The sequence below is a fragment of the Pholcus phalangioides genome, unplaced genomic scaffold (genome assembly GCF_987345545.1).
Source record: "Pholcus phalangioides strain wild (caught in Gottingen) unplaced genomic scaffold, Ppha-v1.0 ptg000015l_1, whole genome shotgun sequence".
NCBI classification, from domain to species: domain Eukaryota; kingdom Metazoa; phylum Arthropoda; class Arachnida; order Araneae; family Pholcidae; genus Pholcus; species Pholcus phalangioides.
Genome location: NW_028301608.1, coordinates 39,959,926 through 39,979,630, shown reverse-complemented (window position 1 = coordinate 39,979,630; position 19,705 = coordinate 39,959,926).

Below are 19,705 nucleotides of genomic sequence, written 5' to 3'. Positions count from 1 at the left end.
TTAAATTAATTAATTAAGTTGATAAATAAATCATTAAATTAATTCATTTCAACAGCACCATGCAAAAAAACAGGCTATTATTAAAATTTCCTGACGGTAAATGTGCTCTAAATGAAAATAATCAGAATAACGCATACGATAATCAAAATAAAATAAATAATTCCTATGATTTATTATTCGACAAATTTCTCATTACAAAAAAGCCACACTCAAGAAATAATCATAATTAATTCAAATCATTCTAGTACATTAACAATAAGACAAAGCCTGTAAACAACGTGAATACATTTTTTTAACAATTCAACTAACTTTTTAATTGAATTTGCATTTTTTATCGGCATTTTCATTGAAAATAATAACTCCAGAAATGGAAAAGACGCTATAAATAAATAAATAAATATACTGTATATAAGAAAACTTCTGAGCGAGAAAAAATTTAGAGTTTATATATTTTTTTATTTTTAACGTAATTTTAATTTTTCTTTTCTCGCCAAATATATGTTTTTTTTGCTTCATGTCGCCAAGTTTTCCGTGAAGATGAAACCTTTGAAGTTTTCTCTCTCTGTCTCTCTTTCTCTCTCATTTTGACAAAATAAAATCTAGCTCCGGGCAATTAAGCAAGTTCTTAGAAGAAAGATAAAGAAAGTGAAGAAATTTTCGAGAGGAAGAAACGGATAAAAAAAAAATTCTTTCCCGTTATCAGTACCTTGGAGGAAAAAATAAGACATTTAAAAATATATATGATACAAGAAAAAGGGTAAAAAAATCTTTTTGATACCATATTTGCCATGTCTATTCCCCGAAAGTTTATATTTTCTCTTATTTTACTTCTATGTGTTCCTCTTCACTTTCTTAAAACTGATTTTTTTTTTCTTTAAGAACATGAAAGAAAAATAGCACTCTATTTCTTTCAGTTTATATGTTTCGAGCATCAGGAAAAAATACACAGGAATTTTTAATATGCAGCTCTTTGCGTGCATGCTACGCAGTATAAAGCTCATAGGCACGTCTCAAAACCATAAACTAAAATAAGATATAAAATTGTACTTAGAAAAGCCACCTTATATATATGTAGGATTTTGATCCTAGATATTAGAATATTTGAAAGTCAGAAGGCATACAACAATCTATTCCATAAGTAAGAAATAAACCGATTCATTTAATAAGGGTTGAAACCTATTTTTTGTTTTAAATTTTGTTAATTAGCATTCCATGAATGGCATGATCGAATTCTTTTGTGAAATCGGTATAAATGTATCAGTAATAGATTCTATTACTATTGATATAGCTGCATTATTAGCCCAGTTAATTTGATGTTATCACGCCGAAGAAAACATAGTTTGTCGTCTTCCAAGATTAGGTTGGCATTCAGTTTAATTCAGATGGGGTCACCCCATCTGAAGAAAGTACGTACTCCCTACGGTAGCAATTGTTTCTGCGGTAAGTCGCCGTTTCTGTTGTACCCCTGTGTCTGGAAATTTTTCTTACAAGGACGAACCGGGTATCGAACTCGCGACACCTCAAAATATCCTTTGGTACTTCAGGCGAGTATCCACGATTCGAGTGGTGTCACGGGGGTAGGGAAAGTAATAAACTGTCTTTGTCCGACACAAACAGCAAAATGGTTCTGGCAACCGTTTTTAAGAGAAAGGAAAGCTCAAGTTATTTCCGTTCCTCCGTTTCACCTTTTCTGACGTGTATCTGAAAAGTCGCATCGTCCCTAAAGAAGTTTCACTTAAAAAAAAAAAAAATCAAAATAACTGGCTCTAGGGCTATAGTAATGACCACCACGTACTGTTGTATGTAATGATTTGTATGTAATGATACCAACTCTAATGGGCTATTAGGACAATCACCGGTCAGCTATGTGACTACAATGTTGCGCAACGCATCAGCAAGACATGATGCGAAGCATGAGGAGAAACAAACTTCCAATTTATTCTCAGCTTTTCTTATATGTGGTTTGTTTTCTTCTGGAGCTTTTACATTCTCAATAAGAATTCAACGGTATTTTGATTCCTATCTAAAAGTTACGTATAGTAGAGATAAAAAAATAGCAACAACGGGTCCATTTTCAATTCATGATTTGTCACCTTCTTTCAGGGCCATAACTAGAGGGGGGCGGGGGCGGAAAAATAATGTTCGCGGCAAAAATCCTAGTTACGGAATATGCGAGAGATATTTATCATTACATTTATTGTGATATGATTCATAAAGTATGTAAATTATCTTCATCCCCGATTTTAGTAAATATTGTGAATAATGTAAGTTTTTCATTGAAAATGGGACAGTTTTACAAACAACGGAAGTGCGGAAGAAACTGTAATGTCCCGAATTCGGATCATACCAATAAGCATGTCGGAGTGCCAATCATGCAACAATTTTTGCTTTTTATCGTCACGTATCAACAGAACAACAATATCGAATATTTTCTCAATTCAATGAATTCTGGTTCTAGGAATTTCTTGGGAAAACGCAATAAAAAAAAGGAAGCATGAGCACAGCGGAAAGTCGTTATAACCTAGGTCATTGGGTTTTCATCGGCGATATAAGCAAGGCTCATTAACATTATTCTATATTCACCCGGGACCGCTAATTATTGACGTTATAGCCGAAATGACGTTCCAACTGACGCTATAAAATCGAGTTTGGCCGTGTAATATGTTGAAGAAATGCGGAATTCAGAAATAATATTGGCATCGAACGATTCAAATTCATGCATTTAAAAGAAAAAAGTTACACTAAAAGCAACAAAAAGGCATCAAGAAAGCTATGAATAACAAACACTTCGAGAATAGTGGAGAGAAAAAGAAGTGTATTCAATCTCCCTCTTCACAATACTCTCCCTCAATGAGTAAAAGCAACGAGATTTGCATTTTATGAACTTCTGTAGGTCTTTAGAATGAAATTCTTTTAGTCTGAAAATAGACTTCAGAAACAGCCGTCTTTTCTTCAATTCAATACGAATTTCAAAACATTTTTGGTATTCAACTTGTAATAGAAAAAAGATTATCATTCAAATGCCATAAAACGCATTGAATAGTGCGTAATGGGACATATACGACATATGTGGGGATTATAAGCGCACTGAAATAATCCTTTGAAATATTTTCAATATGCATCTAAAACTAATGAATTTGCAAATTGCTTTTCCCGTATAAAATACACCGATGAATTAATACAATTTTTTTCCATTTTGGAGCTTAATATTTCGCGAAACAACCGACTTTATTTTCTAACTGAAATTTCATCTATTGAATAGTAAAATAATTTAACACACAGAGTATAAGTTATTTTATATTAAAATTCTCATCTTATTGGAAATACGTATTAATATTTGTGGTGATCAAACATAAGTACTAGGTGATTATAATTGAAGTTCCCGCATTCTGAGAAGTTATTTTTCCAAAACTGTTTATCCGAATGCAGCCAAATTTTACGGTATCTTAATGAGATCATCTCAGACCAAAGTAGCACCCATCTGTACACTGAATCTACTCCAAACTAAGTTATGTAGCGCCCGTTCTGGAGGAGGTATTTCATTGAAATTTGGTACATATACGTTATACGGTCCATCGGAATAAGGAAAATATGATAAAAAGTGTCACTTTTCTACCTGGTGGTCGAAAATTGAACTTTTTTTTTTCTATTTCATAAATCTCTCTCCCATGTTCTGATTAAGATATTCTGAAAATTTGGTTGTATTCGGATGAGTAGTTTTTGAGTAGTATACACTGAAGTATACACACTCAAGTATACACTGCACGTGAACTGTAATTATGATCACCCTATGTACGAAACGATATGCCATCGATTACCTGACCAAGCAAAAGCAATACGGCGTTTCAAAACAGAAAAATATACAGCCCAACTCTGTTATAACGACTTGGTTGTAATGACACCTTGGCTAAACGTCATTAATTGCTACCCGGACTGATTCTCACAGAGAATAATGTTGATGCGAACTTCTTGTAACGCCAATAAAAACGCAACGTTTTCGGATATAACGACATATTTTCGTCACTTTTGCTTGCGTTTTTCATGGTTTCCCCCCCCCCCTTCCTAAAATAAGAGGTCCTCCAAGAAATTCAATTTTTCAAAATTCTCTTGAAAAGGAATTATATATTTGACGCTCCAACATATGCTCATTCTTATGAGTGGTATACGGAAAATTCCCGTAAAAATGTACCGTATAATTTTTGTCAACAAAGTTAATTTATTTGGCAATTTTTACTGGAATCAAGGATGAAGTTAATTTACATAATTTATATAATTGTGTTATAACGAATAGTGTTTATAAATATTAGTCATATTTTTGTCATATTCAATTTTCATTTTCTGTCAAAATACATTTTGACTTGCGATAAAAGTAAGTAGTTTGACTTGCGGATACACAGACTTGCTGTACATTATACTGTATTTCTTTGCCAAGGGTTATTTTTGTAAGCAATATTTGGCAATTTCACCAAATTTTTATCGGGAAGCGGCGATGGCCCGTATTTATATAGTCCCAGTTTCCCGTACTTTTCTCGATCAGATATGGTCACTTCAATCGCAATAAAAATTAACTACATTCACAGCACTTGATTGGGATCGCTCGATTGGCGCAGTGGTGAGATGCTCGTCTTATACTAAGAACGCTACCATCCGGGTTCGGATCCTGGCAAAGAACATCGGAAGCAAGCTGTTTACCTACCGAGCCTGGGCGACCACCGATAAATAGCGCGCTGTTTCCATCAAAAAGGACATGAAAACATCAACGACTGTTGTGACGACTACTCGGCTATTACGATGAAATTTCACAGAATCTTCGATTATAACCGAGTTCGAATGTATTAGAAGCGGTTTTTAGTTTTGGTTTTCTGCGAAATCATCCGTTTTATTTGATATGAGAAAAAAATGTTTCGACAAGAATCTTCGAAAAATTGTTAGATGCATTACTTAACTATATTTATTCCTAACTTTAATAATTAAAGAAATTAGGAAAAATTTGGGAAAAAAATTATTATAGCAGTTACTGCTATATTAATTTCCCCCATATTTACACAAATATATTTTTTTCATGTCTTATCTCTTCTTAATTATATGTGATATCTCTTCTGAATCATTGTCGGTAGCAGCAGAAAATGTTCTTTAAAAGTACAGGGTGCCCCATAAATTCGTAAAATATCGGTAGTGTAAAAATTCATAAAAAAATTCAAAGAATTAACATATTTGAATGCTGTTTGCGGAAAAGGTATTCTCAAGAAGGGGGAATTTTTTAGTAGAGGCAAAAAAAACTATTTCAAATTTTAATCAACAGAGGTCACTGCACGAAAGAAAATCACTGGAAATATGCATCTCAGTCCTATAAAATGCAGGATGTACGATCAATCGCTCATTTTTTATTTTTCTTGTTACTGGCGAATAAATTCGGTTTTCTTTGTGATAATGACATTGGCGGATGAAGCACTATTAATGAAGTTGTTGCTTACCTAAGCCAGGAATCATTGACAAAAGCTTTAAGAACGTTTCAGACACATACGAGGTTGAAGAAAAGTTCAGGTCAATTCACACCTGCCGAAATTTGGGGAACACTCTCCATCGACAAAAATTTGAACTAAGAACTAAATTTGTTTTCTGTATCAAAAAAGTCTCGCTTAGTGAAAATAACTTTTTCGTGAACCGCATTCAAATATAACAATACCTTCAACTTTTAAGAACTTTTAAACTATTTATGAAAATTTATCAGGTCACGTCAATTTCATTGAAATGTCTGGATCTAATGGCGAGCTAAAAGCGCTGAACGATTGGCGAAATTCAAATTTCGATTGCCAATAAAGTCTTTAATTGACAATTCTGCAGATACTCTTGTAGCTAGAATCGGACAAATTTGCAAAAAAAAAACTTGTCTATTCCACCAACTTTCGAAAGAGCATAAAATAAACCAAATTGGTTAAATAGTTCAGGAGAAATTTATTTGTTTGTTTACAATATACATCACTGAAATCTGCGTTCGTCGAAGTAATGTTGGTAGTTTTGGTGATAATTCGATTTTTTTTCACTTCACCGATCTCTCAGCGCTTGTAGCTCCCCATTAAATACGGATATCCTGTAGTTAGAGGTACTGTCACCTTTTCAATTTTTTTTTGCAAAATCAAATTGACGCCAAAATCTGTAACCGCCAATTTGGAATTTTCGTCGAATATCAACTTCCAAAAGACCAAATTTCTCCTAAACCGGAAAACCGATATGGTTTACTGTAGCACTTTCGGAAGCTGGAAATGGACAAGTTTTTTGGCAAATTTGACCGATTGTAGCTAGACGTGTGTTTGCAAAATTTAAATCATTAAAACTGTATTTCTTTTAATCTCATTTCAAGCTCAACTGTAGGTTGAAGTGTGATGAGATACTAAGAAAGGTTGAAGAAAAATGACCTAGATCAGTGATTCCCAACGTGGGCGTTAACGCCCCCTTGGGGGCGATGGAAAGTTCCAGGGGGCGGTACAAGCTACGGATATAACATAGGATCCTATGGGTTAGATTGCGTTGGGGGCGATGGGAGAAAAAAATTTCTGAAGAAGGGGGCGATGGGACAAAAAAGGTTGGGAAACTATGACCTAGATGGACTTTTGGAAGTGTGGCATATCGTATCCCTCAGGCAACGCAAGGAACAAAATACGTATATATTGCCTTATTCCATATTCTTAATGCTGCATTCTTCATTCCGAATCCAATATACCGTCGAACTCCGTTATAACGAACTGCAAGAGACCGGAGACATCATTTTGTTGTAACGAAATTTCGTTATAAAGGAATTAAAGGTTTCTGCATTGTTCCTATGTAAACATCTGGGAAATTGAAAAAAATTTCGTTAAATCTAGATGTTCGCTGTAAAGATATTCGTTGAAACGGGATTTGAATATACTGAAAGGAATTTATTCACACAGCTGGAAATGATGAAAAAGGAAATAAAATCTCCCGAATTGTAATTTGGGAGATATTTCTCGCAAATCCCGTGAAAAATTTTGCTTTAATTAACGAAAGTTTCCAGCATTTGGAGAGTATGATCATGATAATTAGTTAAAGCTAACAATGTTAACTACACTCTGCTGTAATTAGTAACCAACGTCGGTTCCCAATCTCTCTCTGCGAGAATTTTTTCCCCCCTTTAATTCTGCCAAGAGCCAAAAATTCTAAAAACGAAGCAGAGAACTGATAAATTTTTGTATTGCCAGTAAAAAATGCACATATCTTGTTGAATTTTTAATGAAACATTAGCGGATGAACATTAAATCAAGCCTGGCTGACTGTTTTGGAATTCCTAACCCATTATCTATCAGAACATTGGTGATTCGGGTCCAATTCCAGCGACCCGCTGGAAGCTACAGTCCAACACATGCTTAATTCAAATCTCAAGCAGACAGCAAAAAATTACGAATTATCAACTCCATCAATGTAGGACAGACATCTTCAATCCGTTGCTCGCGGGCACTATGGTGCTCTTTGAAGCACAAAGAGGGCTCGATGGCCGTGCCCGATTTCGTGCTCGTGAGCACTTGATCAACGTCCCAATTAAACACTTTGTACGAGTTGCATTAAACGATTAAACTCACATTGATTTCAGGCACACGCATGTCTAACTTACCGTAAAGGTGCTCTTTTCCTTTTTTGATGGATACAGGTTGCGCTCGTGACTATAAAAATGTTGAAGACCTCTGATATAAGATAAAGGATTTCATAAAGGAAATACAAAACTCTTTTAAAAATTTCAAAAAATGTATTGAATGCTATGCACTTACTATGCTAATTTCTCTTTTTACCTACTAGTGTTTGTATAAAACGTGAACGATGATGAAAACTATTAATTACATTCGACGCTCGATATAACGACCCCCTTTGTCTCCTCGAAAACGGACGTTATAATGGATCGTTATATTGAAAGAAAACATATAAGATAGTCGTTCTATGAAAACATTTGGCACTTATCATATCGGACCAGTCGTTGTAATGGAGTGGTCGCTGTAACGAGTGTCGACTTCATTTCATTCATAAAAAATTGTGATTTTCTTCTAAATACTTTTAACTATTAAACATGTATTTTGTTAATAACTCTTATGGTTTTAAAAAGATCCAATTTCGGAGCTTCAGCCTCATTTTTTCCGTGTCCAATTCTGCAAGTGCTGGAATAGGGGAACTCTCTACAACCTTCTTACATTAATTTTCGGCCTATTCGTGTGAAAATTGAATTCGATTTTATTCTCTAATTTTCCATCAATGTCCGCATCCGTATGTTAACCACCATTTTTTTCATAGAGTTGAACAAGTATATGAACCTCGTCTGGAGATGGTGAAAAATATTACATTCATGTATCAAAATAAACAAGGAATAATGTAAGAAAGACACGAATCTTAAACACAGACTGCTTTAGGACGACATGACAATGAAATGTGACTTTTCTGGTGAAAGAAAAGCCACTAGAATTTCAGTACTCCCCAGCTTTAAAAAATTGTTTGAGAAGAAAATTACAACCACACACGTACTTCCTGTACTTCCGGAATTTTTTTAATACAGGAAAAAAAACAGCCGATAGCTGGCGCTGATGTACACAACTCAAAGAAAAGATATGCAAACAACGAACAGAATGCCTCCAAATCGTTTATTACAGCAGTATGTGTTCTCCACATGACCACCAACAACTACAGGAGATAACACATTGCAGGCGAGTCACAAATCCAGCAACGGCAGAGTGCAGCGGGTTCACATACACGGTTTACAATGGTGAACTGATTGTGGATTAGGAGCGCAAGTTCTTATAACCGTCCCATTTTCCACCGAAGTCGCTCATACCAGTGCCACCTATTGGCTGTTTTCTGAGGGGTTTCTTTCCTACCAAAAAAATTTCCGTGACATAGCGATGCTAACCCTGCAAACCGTTTTTTATTTCGGTTATTTTTCCGGTTTTTGTTAATTTTTAAAGTTTCTACGGACTTTTCACCCACCCCGTATTATATAAATTATCATTAAACCACGGAATAAAGAAAAAGATGACCGAAAGTGTTTGTTCGGAATTCTTCAGAAAAAAAATACATTTTGGAGATGACATATCTGAATCAAACTTTGAATTATCCAAAATAGTAAGGGGGAAAAATCAAATTATGGGAGTTGGTGCATGCAAATGTTTAGAAAATTTGTGTGCACATTTTCGGATTTTTCAATTTTCAAATAATATAATATTTTCCGAGTCCAACTGCATCAGAGTTTTTGTTTTACCTGCTCTAGAAATACTTTAATATAAACTGCTGGCAGGCATTATATATATGTGTTTATGTTTTTTATTATAAAATACTCTTTTCTCGAAACAGTTTTTTGTTAGGTAAGGAGCATTCTTTCTAGCACCACTTGTTCAAACGCTTTGAAAGTTTGTGAACCTCTCAACACTGAGGTGTTGCCTGCTTTAATTGGAGGATCTTTCATTAAAATGATTTTAAGAAATTTTATGGTATAAAGACGGCATAAATTTCGGTGCTGTTTGAAAAAATTACTTGTTGTTGGAGATAAAATTTGAGAAAAAAATAACCATTAATTAAAAAACCTAAAAGCTCGGGTTAAATTGTATAAAAATATCCACAGTATTTGACAGTCAAAATTGAGTGTCTAAAAGTGAAGAGAAAATTTTTTAATGCTTCTTAAAGGAAGGAGATTTTTCTCATAGGAAAGCATGGGAAGCCAAGATCATGCACTAACCTCCCTTGAACAAGTAATAGCAACATTATAATAAATAGGGAACTCAAGGAGAATTCCCAATATTCGAATTATCTAAAAATTTGAATCAGCCAAGTTCGCCTGTATTTTTAACGAATTTTTTTCTCACATTTTGTTTTATTCTGAATAAAACATTTTTTCCAGGTACTGAAAGGCAAAGAATTGTACTAAATGTCAGCAGAACAGGACATCACTTTTGTAAGCTGTTGTCATTTCTCTCTCAGTTCAAAGTAGAAGCTATACGCTCAAAGGGAAGACAAAGGATGAGGAGGCCCTTATCTCTCTCGTACAGGAGAAAACTCGTGTTATGTTGAAAAACATTCATTTTATTTGTTTCGCACATTTTAGCCGGGATACGAGAGTAAAGAAGAAAAAAATGTTGCCATTCATGTCCACTAAGAAACTTTTTATGAATCCTTTTCGGAAGTAGAAACATCGTAATTCTATGGGTATCTGGTCCGCAGTATGAAAATACTGAAATAATTGCGAACTTGTATGCCAATCTTATACTTCCTCCCCCCCCCCCCCGGCAATTTAAAAATCACGTTTATTCTGACGATTTTGATTTTATTAAGCAGTTGACTTTTATATCTGGCGAATTGAAATTCCAGAAATATGCATTTTTGAAGAAAAATTCTATAAAGTAAAAATATGGTGTATTTACATTTTATAAAAAATTAATTTGTCACTAAACTAATTAATAAACTAACTAAACTACCACATACACACATCATAGTGCTAAAAAGATTGGGGTGTATGTAGGCCTATATAATAAGTTGTATATATATACATAGAAAAATGTACATTATGAAAAATTAATTTTTGACGAAACTCACTAATACCAGCGCTATAGTCAGCTGTAATATGCAGTGTAGTGAAAAAAAAACTTCTTAAAGTTTCATTGTTTATATATGAAAAACTGAAAACAAATTAATTATGTGAATAACTGGAAATTGAAAGCAAATTAATTATGTGAATAACTGGAAATTGAAAGCAATTGAACATTGAAAATTTCAAAAATTTTAGATTGAAATTAATCGAAGAATTCAAAAATGAAAAGTGCCGTAGCCAATGTCTATTGTTCTCATCAGGGGAGTAAACCCCTGACATTGGTTAAACACAGAACGTTTCTGAAAGCATTCCCTGCCCTCCAAAGCCTAAGTAGATGCTCGATCCCCCGACGTTCTGCTGTAGTACTATTGAATTCAAAATTTTATTGAAAAATCAAGAGAAAATAGCCAAAAAACGAATTTTTTATTGTTAAGTTGAAAATAAAAGCAAAGTTGCAGTCAATATATAAAAATATAAAAATAGATGCAGGAGGTACAAGTACATACCATGTGCAAGGCCTAGCAATGCCGGTCAGATATAAAGTGAACAGTTATAGTTATTCAAAAATATAGAAACTATCTCGTATCAAACATATCTGTAATAATGCCAAAGATTTTCAAAATGCATTAATTAATCTAAAAAAAAATTAATAGTCAACAGGTTTCCTCCATACACTTGGACTTACTTCCCCCTCACACTAATAATAACTATAACTGTTCACTTTAAATATGACGGGCACTGCTAGGCCTTGCACATGGTATGTACTTGCACACCTTCTGCATCTCTATTTTTATATTTTTATATAGTGATTGCAACTTTGCTTTTATCTTCAACTTGATAAAAAAGCATTCGTTTTGGCTATTTCCTTTTGATTTAAGTAATCTGTAAGTAATCCACTTAGGTAATCTGTACATATGCTCCGGGTCTCTTGAGTAATCTAGAACTGTGTCACGGATCATTTGAGTGATCGGGAACTGCGCCGTGGATCATTCAAGTGATCTGTAAATGTACCGCGGGCCACTTAAGTAATCTGTAAATATGCTGCGGGTCACTCAAGGGATCTGCAACTGCGTTGCATGCCACCTGAGTGCTCTAGAAATGCTCTGCGTGCCACTTTAGTGCTCTAGAAATGTTCTGCGTGCCGCTTTAGCGCTCTAGAAATGCTCTGCGTGCCACTTTAGTGCTGTAGAAATGCTCTGCGTGCCACTGGAGTGCTCTAGAACTCTACCGTGATGATCTGTAAATATGTTGCGCGGCATTTAAGTGATGTGGAACGGTTCTGCTTGCCGTTTGTGTGCTCTGGAAGTGTGCCGCGGGTCACTCATTGATATATAAATTGCCACTTTTTTTTCATTCTTACAGAATCCGGTTTGAGGGCACGTTCCCTATCAGATGACTCCGAGGGACACATTTGGCCCCCCCGGTCCATGGGTTGATCATGCATGGTTAAGATGGAACAGGTTTTGAAATGTCGGTAACATTCTCCACTTAGCGTACTTCATTCCCTGATATTTAGTAATTATTCAATAACCTTTTACACATGGTGATGCAACGAAAATATTTTACGCGAATTTCTTACCTTATATCCTCTAGCTTGCAGATAAGAAGTCGTCATAATATTTGCGAAAATTCCTAGTAAATATGTCTGAATCATGCTCTTATTATCTAAAGGAGCCGCTGTGGTGGTCGAGTGGTTATAGTGCCGGACTCGTGATGCGAGGATCCGGGTTCGAACCCCACAGTGGTGGTCGGCTGAAGTTGGTTTTCTGTGGTTCCCAACTTCAAGGCGCAAATGCGAGCCGATCTCCCCGTTAAAAAGTCTCGCCACAGAGAGCAACAGTCCTACAACGGTAAATCATTCAACCATAACACTTCACTCATAGTTAGTAAAACTGGGGGCAGATGACAGCACTACACATAACAAGCATTACACAGAAACAACTTTACGTCAGGTTGCACTACACGTACACACACATTCACGCATGTACCGATTCGTTGGGGGGTTCCGCGCGGGGGGTGCATGTGTGGGGTAGCAGTAGTAGGTAGGGGCTCGGGGATCCATGATGTTCTTAAGTCAGCCACCTCGTTGGGCAATTTGCCTGTTGTGGCGTTGTATTTGTATTTGTATTTGTAAATGAAAGAGGAGGAATCTTAAGAAAGAAAAATATAAAAAGAAACAGGGAATAAATAATCGTAATTGCATTCATTGTTTATTGAGAAAATGCTGCACGAACACAATAATTATGGGAAAAGGAACGATATTAGATAACACACACGCACAAAAGAAGTGTTTTCCATGCATAATAATAATAATTGCTATCTTTTTACTCACTTGAATGAAGAAAAAATAGCAGTAGTATTTTTCCTTTACTTTTCCATGATTAAGATAACTTCTCTCGGTCAATGAAACAAAAAAGAAATGTATTACGTGACCTGAAATTCCCACTTATTTACGTAGGACTTTCTCCCGCGTACGGCTTTATGTGTAGAGGAAGAACCCAGAAATTTCCATTACTGAGATTAAGACATCCCGTACATATCTAACTAGAAAAAATCACTTACATTATGTGAATACAAAAATACACGTTTTATTGCATTTTTTTTATTCCGTGGCTTGCTTTATGCAGACGTTGTTGCCAATTGATGTTCAATCACTAAAGGGGTCTTCAACGCATTTTCTGTGGGCCACGTGTGGCCCATCTACGGAAAGGCACATAGTCACGGTATATATGGAAACGCTGAGAAAAAAAAAACTCGATTAAAAACATTATTTTCCTAGAATTGGTGAAAAATTAATTTCAGAAGTACTCTTAGAAAAAATTTCAGAATAACTGAAAGAAATAATTTCAGAATTTGTGAAAAATATTATATCTCAATCGATGAAAATTCATTATCAATGAAAAAGTTTCCAGAATTAATAAACAAAATTATCTTATAATCAGTTAAATTTTATATTTAATGAATAACAATTTTAGGACAGATGGAAATTAATATTTAATAGAAAAACAATTTCAGAATCAATGGAAACATAATTAAAAAACTAATGGATAATGATTCCAGGATAAATGAAAAAAAATTTCAGGACTAATTGGAAAATAATTCTAAAACTAATGGAAAAATGATTCTAAAACTAATGGAAAAATGATTCTAAAATTAATGGAAAAATGATTCTAAAATTAATGGAAAAATGATTCTAAAACTAATGAAAGACTAATTTCAAAATTAATGAAAGGCTAATTTCAAAATTAATGAAAGACTAATTTCATAATTTAAAAAAAGAGTTTTCAGATTAATGAAAGAATTTATTTAATTATTTAGTATACAAACCTCTGAAAGGCAGAAGGGCTCCGACTTCCCAAGGTACACAATAAAAATAATCAATGAAATTAGAAAGAAAAAGCAGGGATATGAGAAAAAATAGTAAATCAGACACACGAACATGTAGAGGGAAAATGTGTGAAAAATGACACTAATAAATATGTTTAACGAAGTCCCCGAAACATAACAAACAATAAAATACACATGTATAATACACATAAAATTTATTTCTGATACAATGAAAAATTAAAATAAAAACAAGATTAAACTTGTTTTTTTTAATTTTTTATTCTATCATATATTGGATGTTATTTGTAGAAATAGTTTCAGAATTAATGAAAGAATATATATAATTTCGGAATTATTAAAATTCCCCAACAATTTCTGCCCTCCATTTTCACTCGGAGCTCCGATCGAGAGATCACTGTGTGAATATGGATATACAGTTAACGCTTGTTATAGCGACCATTCCATTACAACAACCGGTAGGATAAGTCCCAAATGTTTTCATAGAACGACTATCATTTATGTCTTGCTTTTGACATAACGACCCACCTAATATAACGACCGTTTTCTACAGGACGAAGGGCGTCGTTATATCGAGCGTGAACTATCAGTATGACCGCCTCGGGCTTCATGCCGCTTATTGGCTCTCGGGTTTCGTGGAAATTTTTGTTTTGCCCGCAATGACTGAAAAGTTGAAGACCCCCCCCCCCTTCACCTTAATTACTAAATACTGGTGGTACTATCCTTAAAAGAACAACGACTGGTATTGTGCGAAATACTTAGTTCTACATGAGTGTGTGTGATTCTGTCACTATATCCTTCGGAACTTACCTTATAGTAGCCGAATATCTACAACAACTATATCTGTTGTACAACTATCCATAGGTTTCTGCAGAAATTCGGTTATTTGTTTCCATTCGGGTCTTAACAGATATATTCGTGCGGTTAGTGGCCTTTTTTCTTTGAGCAATTCGGTTAGGTTTTCTTTTATCTCCCGATTTTCCTGCTAATCCCTGAAGTGTTCGGTAGAGTTAGAGTAAGAGCTTTGTGGTGGCCGCTTGAACCTTTCCACTCCTGTTACTTCAGACCACATTGCAGTAGAACATGAGGTATTATTTCGCTCTACTATGCTGACCGAGATTTCTTTAAGTTTCCCTCATGTATAAAATATAGGCATGTATTCAGGGTTCAAGTGAATGAAACCACCCGACGGAGGTCATTTAATCGAAACAGAACGATTTCATGATCCTTTTCTTTTTATTCCATTTTATATATTTAATATCTCTCTTAGAATTGCAAAAAACGGTGCTGCAACGTAATCTCTTGCATAAATGAGCTGTAGTATATTTATATTGGGAGTTTTAATTGTTCAGGCTACTAAAACTGTTTTGAGAAATCATCTGATGAGACCAAAACTCGAATTCACAAATGCAATCGTATTTATTCGCTAATATTGAATCAAAATGATCTAACAAGACGCTTTAATGTAGATAAATCAGTAATTCCCACAATTTATAGCATGACAGAGTATAAAACAACGCGTGTAATGAGAAGTCTGTTATATAACGACGATTTTCAGATTGTGAGCTCTCATTATAACGAACTTTCACTATATATACTCGAAATTTTCTCTTCATATTTTACCACTTGACCGGATTATTCTTCGTAGCAAAGAATTGAAATAATTTGAATGAAACAGCAATTTTAGGTTTTCAGTATGAATACCAAATTTTCGTTGTATTTCTATTTTAGGACATATATGAAGATTTAGCTATTTCTAAAAAAAATTACCTCAAGCGCTTCTTTTTTCTCCTGTCAACAACAAAAAAAGGACTAGGAATAACTTTTTATTCATCGAATTCTGTGGGAAAATCCCGCATAATTCGTATATAACAAGTGCTTGCCTGGTAATCAATTGCAGGAAGTGCCCTCCCCCCTTTTTCATCTACTCAGAGGTTCTCCCATTGAATCTAAATTTACATTTCGACCTTTGTTAACATGATTTTCTGTATGCTGTGCGAATTGAAAATTTTCCACAAGAAGACCAAGTTCTCGTAAATTCAGTTTTTTTTTTTCCTATCTCGTAGTTCGTTACGATGAAGTGGAAACTTTTGAATTTAAATGAGAGTCTTTATTGAGCTCGTTTTTTTCGCCAAACAGTACTAGGAAATGCATTCAGCTTCACATTATAACGGTATTACCAAAATAAATTTGGAAGTTTCTCTGGAAATTTTGTGTTTTCAGTACCGAAATCTTTCGCAATCGTGTGAATTATGAAAAAAAAAATTCAATGGCGTATTGCAAATATGGCTATTATAACGATGTTCTTCGAAATTTTGACTTTATCTGTTTCGATTTTTTTTTTCAATGGGATCATAAATAAATTTAATGCATTGCCGTGTTTTCTAAAATTAGGTTTTTCTTGGACTTTTAATGATGGGCATCCAAAATCAATGTGAATAAAATTGATTTGGTGGGAGAGCAATATTCTTATTATCCTATCAAGAATTAATCCCAAAAGTACCTTTTAGAAAAAAAAAATCAGAATTATTGGAGCATGCATTTTTTTTTAAATTATTAAAAGAAATAATTTCAGAATTTCTGAAAAAAAATTAAGAAATCCAGAATTATTAAACGAAATTATTTTAGTCATTTCAATTTTACACTTAAATAATATAATCAAGTAAAAAAAAAGTTAAAACTAATGATGGTTCGCATATTTATCTTTTATGGAAAAATAATTCCAGAATTAATGAAAGAATAATTTCAGATTAGCGAAAAAATAATTTCAGATTAGCGAAAGAATAATTTCAGATTAGCGAAAGAATAATTTCAGATTAGCGAAAGAATAATTTCAGATTAGCGAAAGACTAATTTCACTGTATAATATACTGTAGATATAGTAGTATGACGGCTTCGGGCTTCATGGCCCTTATTGGCCCTCTGACTTCATGGAAATTTTTTTTGACTCATAATGACTGAAAAGTTTCAGACCCCTTCTGAATTACTAAATGCTGATGGTAATATCTTTTAAATGAGTCTTCATTGAGTCCTCCCAAACAGTACCAGGAAAGGCATTCAGTTTCACATTACAGCGATATTAAAAAAATAAATTTGGAAGTTTCACTGGAAATTTTGCACATTTAATACAGAATTCTTTCACAATCGTGGAGATTATGAAAAAAAAATCAATGGTGTATTGCAAATATGGCTATTACAGTGATGTTCTCCGAAATTTTAACTTTGTATTTGTTTCGATTTTTTTCCACGGGATCATAAATAAATTTAATTCATGACCCTAATTTCTAAAACTAAGTTTTTCTTGGACTTTGAATGATGGACATCCAGAATTAATGCACATAAAATTAATTTACGTCCCATGACAGAGCAATTTAAACATAATTTTTTTTTCTATTATCCTATGAAGGTTATGGTTAATGATGAAAAATTGTTACTCTTGATGAAACACGACTTTGCGCTTTCAAGTAGGAAGGAATTTCACGAAAAGCACTATGGGTGAAACTCAAGCGCATATTTATTTTAACTTAATATTTATTATCTGAACACTTTTCAAACAAATGATGTCACAATAATTTAAGGTAACTTCCTGCACTATTTTATAGCTTATAAAGCTAATAGAAGAGGGAATTCACTATGTCATTTGTCACATAGTGATAACATGTAAGTCAAGGATTATTAAGCTATAGGTGCATGGAGTTTCTGAGATGAGTCACACAAATACACTTATAATCCGGTTATATAAATCCTTTTATTACATTACTTATTTCAAGGCATCTTAACGGTTTGGGCGACCTGGTCTAGAACCATGGATGGACGCAGGGAGAAGGGGCGATCACCCCTTCTTCAGTAAAAAGCTGTATTATTGATATAGGCGGAAGGGGGAAAAGCGGACACATTCACCCTTCAATGATGAACCCCCCCCCCCGCCTTCCTCAGAAGAAGAATCTGTACTCGCTTATGTCTAGGACCTTGACATTTTTTGGGAGCCTCTTTAGTTCTGATTTCATGAAATTTTTGGGGCAAGTCGGCGATGTGAATTTTAAATTAATAAAGAACTACGCAATTCCAGATTTAAAGAAAGTTCAAAATTTATGAGAGAAATAATTTCAGAAGCTGTGAGTGCTTTCAATAATTTGGGGTCTGTTAAGATGCCGCTAACTGGTTTCAAAAACTTTGAAGCCAAACATTTTGCTATTTAAGAATATTAAATAAGCATTAAGCATAAGAGTCACAAAGTTGCTGATTTCGGGTCATGACCGACAGAACAATAAAAAAGTTTCATTAAATTTTTGTAATATTCTACTGAATATAGCCAACAACAGGAGGAACAAGATGAATGCGGCAATTACCGTTATATATCTTTTTTTCAGAGGTTAAAAATGTGTAAATACACTGCTGGCCACCCAAATTGCAACACCAAGAAAGACAAGAGATATCGCAACAATATTTATTTTGTAGATAACATGTTGACCAAGCATCAAATGATTAAATTTATAGACTTCTGTGAAGTGTGGTTCCTGCCAAAATCAGTAGCCAGAGTAGCCGCCATTGTTGGAGATCACCGCTGCCACACGCCTCGGCATTGATCCAAAGAGACTTTGGATGTGTTCTTGGGGTACAGTAGACCAAGCAGCTTCCACGCGTTGCCAAAGTTGATCTGGTGTGGCAGCTGGGGATGTAATCTGGGTCAATCGTTGAGCAACCATGGACCACATGTTTTCTATCGGCGAAAGATCCGGAGAGCGAGCTGGCCAGGAAAGCAATTCAATCTGGAGATTGACGAAGAACCTTTGGACAATGCGTGCCACGTGTGGTCGCGCATTATCCTGTTGAAATATGGCTGTGGGCAAGCCCTGAAGGTAAGGAAGGACAACTGGCTCCAACACCTCGGAGATGTAGCGCTGGCTTTTTAAAGTACCGGCAATGCGTACTAGAGGAGTGCGAGAAGGATATCCAATACCGCCCCATACCATAATACCCGGTGCAGGACCAGTGTGGCGGTGCGCAGCTGTTCAGCATCCTCTCTCCACGGTGTCTCCAGATTCGAATCCGACCATCGTGGTGTTGCAGACAGAAGCGTGACTCGTCAGTAAAGACAATTTCATTCCATTGTGCCGTCCACATCCTTCTTTCATCGCACCATTGGTGGCGGAGACGTCTGTGGTTCTGCGTCAAGGGTAGACGAAGCAATGGACGTCTTGCGGACAGACCACTCTGCTGTAAACGGCGTCGAATGGTACGCGCAGACACTGGATGATGCGGTACAGACTGAATGTGCTGTGCTATGGTTCGTGATGTGGCTGAGCGATCCGTCACTGCCATACGCACAATACGCCTGTCATCACGTGAAGTGGTGCACTGAGGTGGATGCGATCGAACACGTCGGTCCGTCGTACCCTCCTGCATCCAACGATCACATATCCGCATTACAGTTGTTTGGTTTCGTCCAACACGACTACCGATTTCCCCGAAAGATAATCCACAATCTCGGTAGGCCACTATCCTTCCTCTGTCGAACTCGGATACTTGATCAAAAGATGATCGCTGTTTTCTACGAGGCATAATTGATCGTTTTTTTGAAAAAAACCACAAGAAAAACACAATTGCCGTACTTCAAATCGAAGAAATCTCCAAGCCTTAAATAGCGCTTTGAAGTGGCGCCACAGGCGCGCGTGATGTGCGTCTGCGCTGTAATTCTAATCATTTGCATATCTCACCTCCGCTAATGCATGTTGTAAATTTCATATTATTTGCATGCTTCCTTCAGGGTGTTGCATTTACGGT